Genomic DNA, 9,569 nt, shown 5'->3' on the forward strand with positions numbered 1-9,569 from the left:
AAAAAAAAAAGAAATCAAAGAGCAAATGCTGGTTTGGCCATGGCACAAAAGGAGCCCTGTCACATGTTGGTGGCAATGTAAACTAGTGCAACCACTTCAGACATCATAAATTTCATACTTATTGGCAGTCACTCCAATTTTCTCCTGATGTTCCCAGCCCTGAATAACCATCGATCTACTTTTGAAATTTGTCAAAATACTAAGACTAGAAATTCCATCTGACCCAAATATTTCCCTTTATACATATTTCCTAAAAGAGTGGAACACATCATACATATTACATGCCCATGCTTATAGCAGCACAGTTCATAGTAGTGAAGTCTTAGGAACAGCTTGCACATCCAGAAACAGATGCATAGCTTTCAGAAGTGTGGCATTTGCACACGACAGTGTGCTACTCTCCATAAAGAGGGATAAACTTGAGTCCCTTGTGGGAAAATGGGTGTACCTTGAGATCATAATGTTAAGTGAAATAAATCAGACGTATAAGCTCAAAGCTTGCATGGTTTCTCTTACACGAGAAACCCAAATTATAAATAAGGAGCAAAATAAAAGGTATGCAGTAGGAAGCAGGGAGATTCATCTTTCTCAAATGGGAAGGGGATCAAGAGATGGAGGGAGAAGAGGGGAAGCCGATGAAAAAAGGAATTAAGATATGCTATGTGCACGCACTAGCTCACACAAGGATGTAGACATTATGTACTGCAAACATGTGCTAATAAAAAAGAACAAGTGACTGTTAGAAAACTATCAAAGAGTGGGGTGAAGCAGAAAATGAGTTTCAGAGTCCACCAGTCCTAATTCGTTGTAGTGTGGACATTATCCACTGGACGATCTTGGATTGTCCATGCCTCTATTTCCTCATGTATAAAATGAAGATAATAGCATCTGCCTTGTACTTTCATGAATTTCTCATGGAATTAAAATGTAAACACTCTTATGGGTTCCAAAGTTTTAAAATTTATCAAAATTTAAAAATGCAAACTGTCTCATTGCTGTTTGTCTGTCAATAAAATCATGGAAAAAATTGAAAAAATAAAAAAATAATAAAATACATTTTCCTTTGACCCAGAAGTTCCAGTTCTGGAAATTTATCCTGTCTACAAGATGCCTTTTAAAAAAAATGCTTAAAATTCCTATATCACACAATTTACCCATTTAATATATACAATTCAATGATTTTTATTTTATTCTCAAAGTTGTACAACCTTTACAACAACCTACTTTTAAATACACTTGCCTCCTCTCCCTAAATTTCATAAATTTCATACTTATCGGCAGTCACTCGGATTTTCGCCTGATTTTCCCAGCCCTGAATAAAGATCAATCTACTTTCTTTCCATATGCACGTACTTATTTTAGCCATTTCATGCGAATAAAATCCCATAATTTGTGGTCCTTCATAACTGACTTCTTTGACTTAGCAAAAGTGTTTCAAAGTCCATTCACACTGCAGCATGTATCAGCACTCTACTGCCTTTTAGTGCTGGATATCAGTCCACTGTATGAATATACTACACTTTTACCCATTCATTAGCTGACATTGGATTATTTCTATTTCTTTGCTATTATGATTAATACTGCCATGGACACTCACACTAGAGTTTTTGTACAGACCTGTTTTCATTTCTCTTGCATGTGCATGTTGGAGTAAAATTTCTGGATCAAATGATAACTCATGTAGAATATTTTGAAGAATTTTCAACCTATTTCTAAAACTGGCCGCATCATCTTATTTTCCCACAAGTGAAGTATTAAGACTCTGATCTCCACATTTTCACCAATATTATGGACTGTTGTCTGTAACAGGATTCAAAATTCATATGCGGAAGCTCTATGAAGCTACATTTAGATGTAGAGCCTTTGAGAAGTTCGTGAATATTCTCCAAGATCCTAAGGCTAGGGCTCTAAGATGATAGGGCTGCTGCCCTTGTAAGAACAACAAGATAGTTGTGCACTATGTTCGTATTGACATTATTCACATTAGCCAAACCATGGAGGCAACCCAAGTGTCCAGGGACAGATAACTAGATAGACAAAATATGGTATGCACACATAGCGGGATACTACTCAACCTTAAAAAGGAAGAAAATATTTTTTACATATTAAGCAATTTAAGGTGTTTTGTTTTGTTTAATGCATTGGATACAGGGTTTCACTCTGCAGCTCAGACTCATAGTGATCCTCCTGTGTTTCAGCCTCCCCAGCACTGGGATTATAGGCTTGCACCACCATACCTGGTCTTGGCAGCCAGCTAGGAGTGGGGCCACCACAGCATGTGGTTCAGGGATCAAAACCTGGTCCCTGCGCTTGCCTAAGCAAGCAAAAGTCCTGTTTATGTTTCTTAGTTTGCTGAGCTATCTCACCAACCCAGCAATTTAAGTTTTATTGACCTCCTAGTTTTTAAAAAAGTTCAATTTAATGCCATACCTCTCAAGTTCGGTGTATTAGGTGGCGATTATGTAGAATATGAGTATGAAGAACTATGAATTAGTCCGTGCCCCAAAAGATGTACTAGAATACGGAATCATTTTCACAAATATAATAAAATTCTTGTGAAGATAAAAGGGACTGTCTGGCTTTTCATTTTACCAAAGTGATTCAAGGCACAAGCACATGCCCTGACATGGACACCTGCATGTAGGTTTTGTGCCTCTGACACAACCTGCCGGAGATCAGGCTTTGGGACTGTGGTTGAAACAAAATCTATTGAATGAGATTCTGTTCTTAGGTGAAAAGCACAGATCTAGAAATATCACATAGATGATTTCTCCATAATAGGGAGAGGACAAATACAAACACTTTATTTTAAAAGGCAGACAAAAAAGATTGGTGTAAATCCAAAAGGTTTAAATAAAGGAAGGAAATCTTGTCACACTCTACATGAATGAAACTTGAGGATACTACACCAAGTGAAATAAACTAGTCACAAAAACACAAACACTGAGCCATTCCATTCATATAAGGTATTTAAAGTAGTCCAAGTCATAGAAACAGAAAGTGAAATGGTGCTTTTTTGTGGAGGTGGGAAAAGAAAGAAATGGAAAGTTATTTAATAGATGCCGAGTTTTAGTCTTATAAGATAAAAAGAATTATGGAGGTGAATGATGGTGACAGTTATACATTATAAATGTATTAAATACCAGCAAGCTATATACCTAAAAATGTTTCAGATGATAATATTTATGTTGTGTGTATTTTACTTTTATAATAAAAACTGCAAAACTGTCATCAAAATTGGAAAAATAATGCATTTTATGGCTATCCTTACATATATATGAAAGTATAAAAGCATACAGCTTCAAGCTAGTGATTAACTCTAGGAGAGGGAGTGGGAGGCCATGAGAATATTGGGCTTTAGCTCTGCTTTTAAAACCTTATTTCCTATAAAAGAATATTGTGAAGTAAATAAGGCAAAACATTGCACCCTTGATCAATCAAATGGATAGGATACACGGAGGTCAACTACATTTTTCTGCATTTTCTTTAGCCTTGAAATATTTCATATAATTAAATCAAGTTGATAAAACAAAATGAAGAAGAAACACGGATTCTTTCCATGTGCACAGAAAAGCCACATAAGTACCTGGTGAGATACAGGTGTCTACAGAACAGGAAGACCACCCTCCCGATGAAGACGTCACTTTCAGCAGCACCTTGATCGTGCACTTTCCAGCCTCCAAAACTGTGAGCCACAATGTCTGTCATTTAAGCCACCAAGGTGTGGTATTGTGTTACAGCAGCCTGTACACACTAAGACATCCACACTTCCTATTGTCCGCCTTTTTATTATATTCATTCTAGCGGCTATGACGTACTATCTCATTGTGGTTCTGATTTGCATTTCCCTGGAAGTCACAGTGAGCATCTTTTTTTATTTTATTTTTTTTTAATTTATTTATTTTATTTATGTGTGTGTCCAGCTCAGCCCACCAGGGGGCGGGGCTGGCTGGCATGTGGTGCTGGGGGATTGAACCGCGGTCCCTGTGCTTTGCTTAGCTTGTTGTAAGTAGGTGCTTTAGACCACTGAGCCATCTCACCAGCCCAGTGAGCATCTTTTTATGGTCTTATCAGTCACTTATCTTCTTTGAAGAAATATCTGTTCAAATACTTGGTCCAGTTTTTCAGCTAGATTATGTTTTTTATTATTAAGGTTACAGATACATTTGTACCCTATGAAGTGATGCATGCAAAGCCTTTTCATTGCAGTATTGTTTATAATATCAAACAAATTGAAAATATCCCTGGTGTTCATTATTACAGACTTGCTGTCCATCCACACGATGGAATATTATGCAGCTATAAGAAGAAGCAAGGTCATGGAGAACTTTATAGAAAATACCTCAATATATAATGCTAAGTGAAAATAAGCAAAGCATAGAGCAGTAATTATTCTTCCTTTTCATAAATGAATGCATATTTTCAAAGAAAAAAGTCATTGTTTGCTCATATTTTATTTTTAAAAACCATTTGAGGATTTACATGAAAACTGAAAAAGTGATTATCCAAGTGATAGGAAGATTGACAGGAGCCACAGTAAAATCAGGATTTTTGTTGTATGGTTTTGTGCAGTATTTTTGTTTTTGAGCTATTTCAGTGTGTTTCTCACCCAAAATGCCAAAAGTGAAATATAGAAAGCTTCCAACCAGGCACTGTGGCCGCCCTAGGTAGTCCCTTCCCCTGCCAGCGCTCACACACACTGGCTTGTTGAGTTCCCACAGCTGTCCTGTAACTGCTGTCATGATCTACTTGGTGCAGCAGAGAAAACTGGATTCCACGGAGGTTAAGTGACTCGTCCAAGATCATTGTATCCCCCACAGGTAGATGTCATGGCCGAACACAGTTCCAGGTTTACATGGTCCCTGAGAAGCAGAACTGTAATCTAACACTAGTAGAACTGCAGGATGGCAGGCCGTGTTTCTTCAAGGGAGGAGAGGTTGTTATTAGAAGAGAGAAGGGATGCTGTATAGATCCAAACAACGGGCCCTCAACTCAATGCGGAAGGTGGCGTATAAGAGGACGATTCCTGAGTGTGGTGTGCGCAATGGTGTGGTCAGCTGTGGTCAGCGCAGTGTGCTGCCTGCGGGAACCAGAGGAGGCAGCCGTCTGTCCAGGAGTGCTTCGGGGAGGTGGCCAGCTCTGGTTGGGTTTTAGGTGCTGAGCAGGAGATCTGTGAGGCAGGGAAGTGCTGAGAGCGGGCCGGCCCCAAGAACCTCGGTGCGAGTAAAGGCCCAGTGAAGGAAGGAGTATTGCGAACTAAATTAATCCCTTCAAAACTCACAGGTCGAGGCCCAAGCCCCTCCACCCTGAACAAGGCTACCTTTAAAGACATGATTAAGTTAACACAAGGCCCTCAGAGTGGTGCCCCATCTAATCTTACTGGGTTCCTCTAGGAGGAGAAAACCAGAGACACCAGCAGTGTGTGGGCACAGAGGAGCAGCCACGTGTGAGCATGGCGCAAAGCCAACTGCACGGAGCCAAACAGGAGCCAGCGTGTGGCTCAGACCCACTGGGCCTTGCCTTCCGGGGCTGGCCTTGGAGCCAGGAGGCTCTCATTCTCTCCACGTGCAGTGTGCAGACCCAGCGTGCAGGCCTCATCTGGAGTCTCCCTGCCTCTGCTGAGGTGTAGGACAGATGAAGCACCTCCTGAGGCCTGGGCCCCACACTGCACGCACCCAGGATGAAAGCAGAAATGGGCACCCATCTGCCCTGGGAGGGGGCAGCCAGCCTATCCTGGGGCAGAGGCCAGAAGGGTTGGGCCAGAAGCCAGGCAGAGCCCACTCTTGGCTCCCGCAGGTCCTCAGGGGCAGGGGCTGGGAGGCTACCCCCAACTTGAGGTCTGGTTCAGAGTCAGTCTGCCAGTGATGTCCAGCTGTGTTCCCTGCCTGCCTTTCTCTTCTCTCTCCTCTCACACAGTCACACTCATTAAATGAGATAATTTGTGTAAAGCACCTAGTATCCTGCCTGGCTGCCACTGAGTGCGTGATAAACGTGAACTTGTACCCCCCTCCATATCCCCACACAGTCTTGTACATCAGCACTGGCGGCAGCAGCAACATCTGCAGGCACTCCTGGATACACCTGTCATACTCTGGCTGCAGGGATTCACATGCACACACTCCCAGGGCACCCTCATTCCTACCACACACACACTCTCTCACCAAGACCCCACTTCTCCTCTGCAAGGGACAGAAAGCCAGGTGGCAAGGACAAGGGGAAAGCTTGCTCCCCATGAAACAGCCTGAATCTGAGAAGCCTGAGGAAGACACCTGAGGCTGCTGGATGACTGTCCAAGGTGGTGGGATGAGAAGAAGGGCTTAGCCGGCCCCAACTGCTCGCCAGGTCAGTGAGAAGGCTGCCACCTGAGACCAGGCCCTGGAAGAGGCTGCAGGCCACGTGCTGAGAGTGTTCTGGGACTGAGGAACCAAACCAATGGTGATAGGAGTTGGTAGGGCTGTCTCTGACACCCAAGAACCAGGAGTGTGAACCTGAGTGGCTTAAAACTGACAAGCGTCCAGGAGGGCGAGCGGGAGGGGCACCTGGATTTTCCTGCCTCATCTCCTATCCCAAGGATCCTCGGTCAGGGTCGGATACAGAAAGACACAGAACAGGAAGCATCACATGACAATGGACAGGCATCGCAGTCTGGTCCTCAAAAGAACTGGGAAGGGGCAAGGGTGCCCGGGCTCCAGTCCACATGCAGTGTCATCAGCACACACCCAACATAGAGCACTCTGTAGACCACAGACCCAGCTCATAGCCGAGCCCAGCAGCACACTTCCAACTTGGACATCTGCCCCTGGCAAACAATTTCCACTCAGTACCGTCGGTATAACCTAACCCAGACGGCCTGTGCAGATATGGAGACGCGCACAGCTCAGACATACCCAGGCTGCACAGATGCAGCTGGAGGGCACACAGGCACACACTGAGCCACAGGGCACGGACACCGTTCGCCTCCCACCTACCTGCCTGTGCACAACACACAGGAAAGTGCTACACTTGTAACACAGCACGGAGTGCACCCAGTATATGACGACACACTCGAGCCAGAGCCCAGTAGGGCTGGCAGAGACTCTGTGTCTTCATCCACACAGATAAAAAGGTACATATGGGACACAAATGGTCACAGAAGTTTCCATGTGCTCCAAGGAGACAGAAGCACATGCAAAGATACACATACCTAGACTGACACGGGACCCCTCCTTAGATGGTCACAGTTTTTGTTTATTTTTTTTAATCTGTCCTCTCTGAATTTTATTTTTTACATTTATTTATTTATTTATTTATTTATTTATTTATTTATTTATTTTGTCAGAACCGGGGATTGAACTCAGGGCTTTGCGTTTGCTAGGCAAGCACTTATTCTACTGAGCTATCTCCCCGGCCCCTGCTCACAGGTTTTAATCCTTTCCTCTCCACTGCCTTTCCTGGTTTCTTCTGTGCATCTTGTATGCCTGCTCTGAGACTTCCTAGGCCAGAGCCTATCATTATTAATGCTTCCCCATGCGTGGCCTTTTTCTTTCATAGGTTTTTATGTGTGTGCTGACATTTCAGCCACATATGCACACATACTACATGTGGCCATGGGAATTCCTGGGGTCTGAGACTACAGGGAGTTCTCCTGCCATGGTGGGTGGCCAGAGGGCAGAAGGTAGGGACCTCAGCAGGGTAACCACCCACCCCAGGGCATGACTTTGGGATTCCCTCTTGGGCCCCACTAAACCCCACCCACGTGCTCTCCCTACTTAGCTGCATTTCCAGACACTGTGCTGCCCCTCGCAACTCTGACTTTGCACATACCACTCTGGCTGCCCCGCATGCTCTCCTGCTTAAGCAGTCAGTGATTCTTGGGGTCTTGAATTTCACAGACCAGTTTTAAACTTGGAGAGAAAAGTTTGGGGAATGATTGAATGTTGCCAAATGTTCATTCTATCAGTAAGGATATTTAAAATATAGCAACCATCCTCTATCCATGACCATTTTATAAAAAGGATGTTTTAATACCAGCAAAGTAGGGAGGACGTAATCTCAGGATAAAGTATAATCCTTTATGGTGAACACATTAAGCTTTATGCAAAACCCAATGTATTGTCCTTTTTATTACTTCCTACCATGAGCCACTGGAAACACAGACACAGATCAGAACTGCTGAGCCCTCACCCCACATTGCACCTCTTCTGAGAAGCCCACCTAGTACCCTCCCATTTGCATCTGCACACTTCCCTAGTGCTAGTCCCAGTGGCCACAGGTCCCTGCTGTACATCGTATGTACAGTCACAATGCTTATTATTTCTCAGGCAGCACACACTGTTAAGCACTAGCAGGTGCTTAACACAGATTGCTCCACTTTATCCTCATAACCTGAAAAGGTGAGCATTTATAGATGACCATGAAGTGGATTCGCCAAGCCTTTGCCTTCCCATAGGCACTGACAAAGGAGCTGGTAAAAAGAATTGCAAAGATGGATCTAGCTGATGATCTAGGCTTGCCATTGCCAAGCTATATGATTTGAGCAGAACACTTCACCAACCTGAGTCCATGAAATAGGAATGATAACACTGCTTCTCAGCGTCGTTCTGAGGGAGTGTATGCAAATCTCACAAGAGCGTGCAGGACATGGAGAATACACTGGGCAAGGTGAGTTAGTGGCGCTTCCTACACTTCATTCTCCTGATTGTCTTCCTACTTGTTCTTCCCTGGCTTTTGCTGTAAATCCTGTTGCTGTTGTCCTCTCCCAAACTGCAAGTAATCCAGTGTCCCTCTCTCTTCTCTGAGGTCTCCCTCCTTAGGTGAGCTCATATGGTCATCTTCGTACTGACTCCAAAAAGTCTTGATTTCTTTCTAGAACCCAAACCTATACATTAGACACCTACTGGACACCTTCCCTCATGGCCTCACGGGTCTCTGAATGTAATGCATCCAAAACAGAGACATGCTTCTGCTCACTCCAATCCATTCATTCTCCACCAACTTTCCCACCTCAGTAAGTCACATCACCATTGCTCAGCTGTCGGGGCCAAATAACATCTGACTCTTCTCTTTCCACTCTCACTACCATCAGCAAATCTCACTGTCTGCCTCCAAAATAGAACACAGTGCAGCACAGGCCCTTCCTTTCTCTGCGTCTCCACTAGCATCCCAGGAGGCTGAGCTTCCTTCAGCTCTCTTCTGGCTCATGCTAAAAACATTCTTGCTGCCTTGATACCTACTTTTCCTCCTCTAGAGGACTATGTTTAAAGTACGTTTTCAGATCAGTTGGTAGAAGGCTTTTAACTTTATTCTTTTTCAAAATTATCTTGGCTATTCTAATTCTTTTGTATGTTTGTATAAACTTTAGAATAAACCTGTCATTTTAACAACAGAAAAACCTGCTAGGATACTGATTGAAACTACTTTGAATTTATAGATCAATTTATATCCAATGGATATATTAACACAATGAGACTTCCAATCCATGCATGTAGCCTGATCCATTTCTTTTCTTCTTCTTCTTCTTCTTCTTCTTCTTCTTCTTCTTCTTCTTCTTCTTCTTCTTCTTCTTCTTCTTCTTCTTCTTCTTCCTCTTC

This window comes from Octodon degus, unplaced genomic scaffold (genome assembly GCF_000260255.1).
Source record: "Octodon degus isolate 3935 unplaced genomic scaffold, OctDeg1.0 scaffold00245, whole genome shotgun sequence".
Classification (NCBI taxonomy): Eukaryota; Metazoa; Chordata; class Mammalia; order Rodentia; family Octodontidae; genus Octodon; species Octodon degus.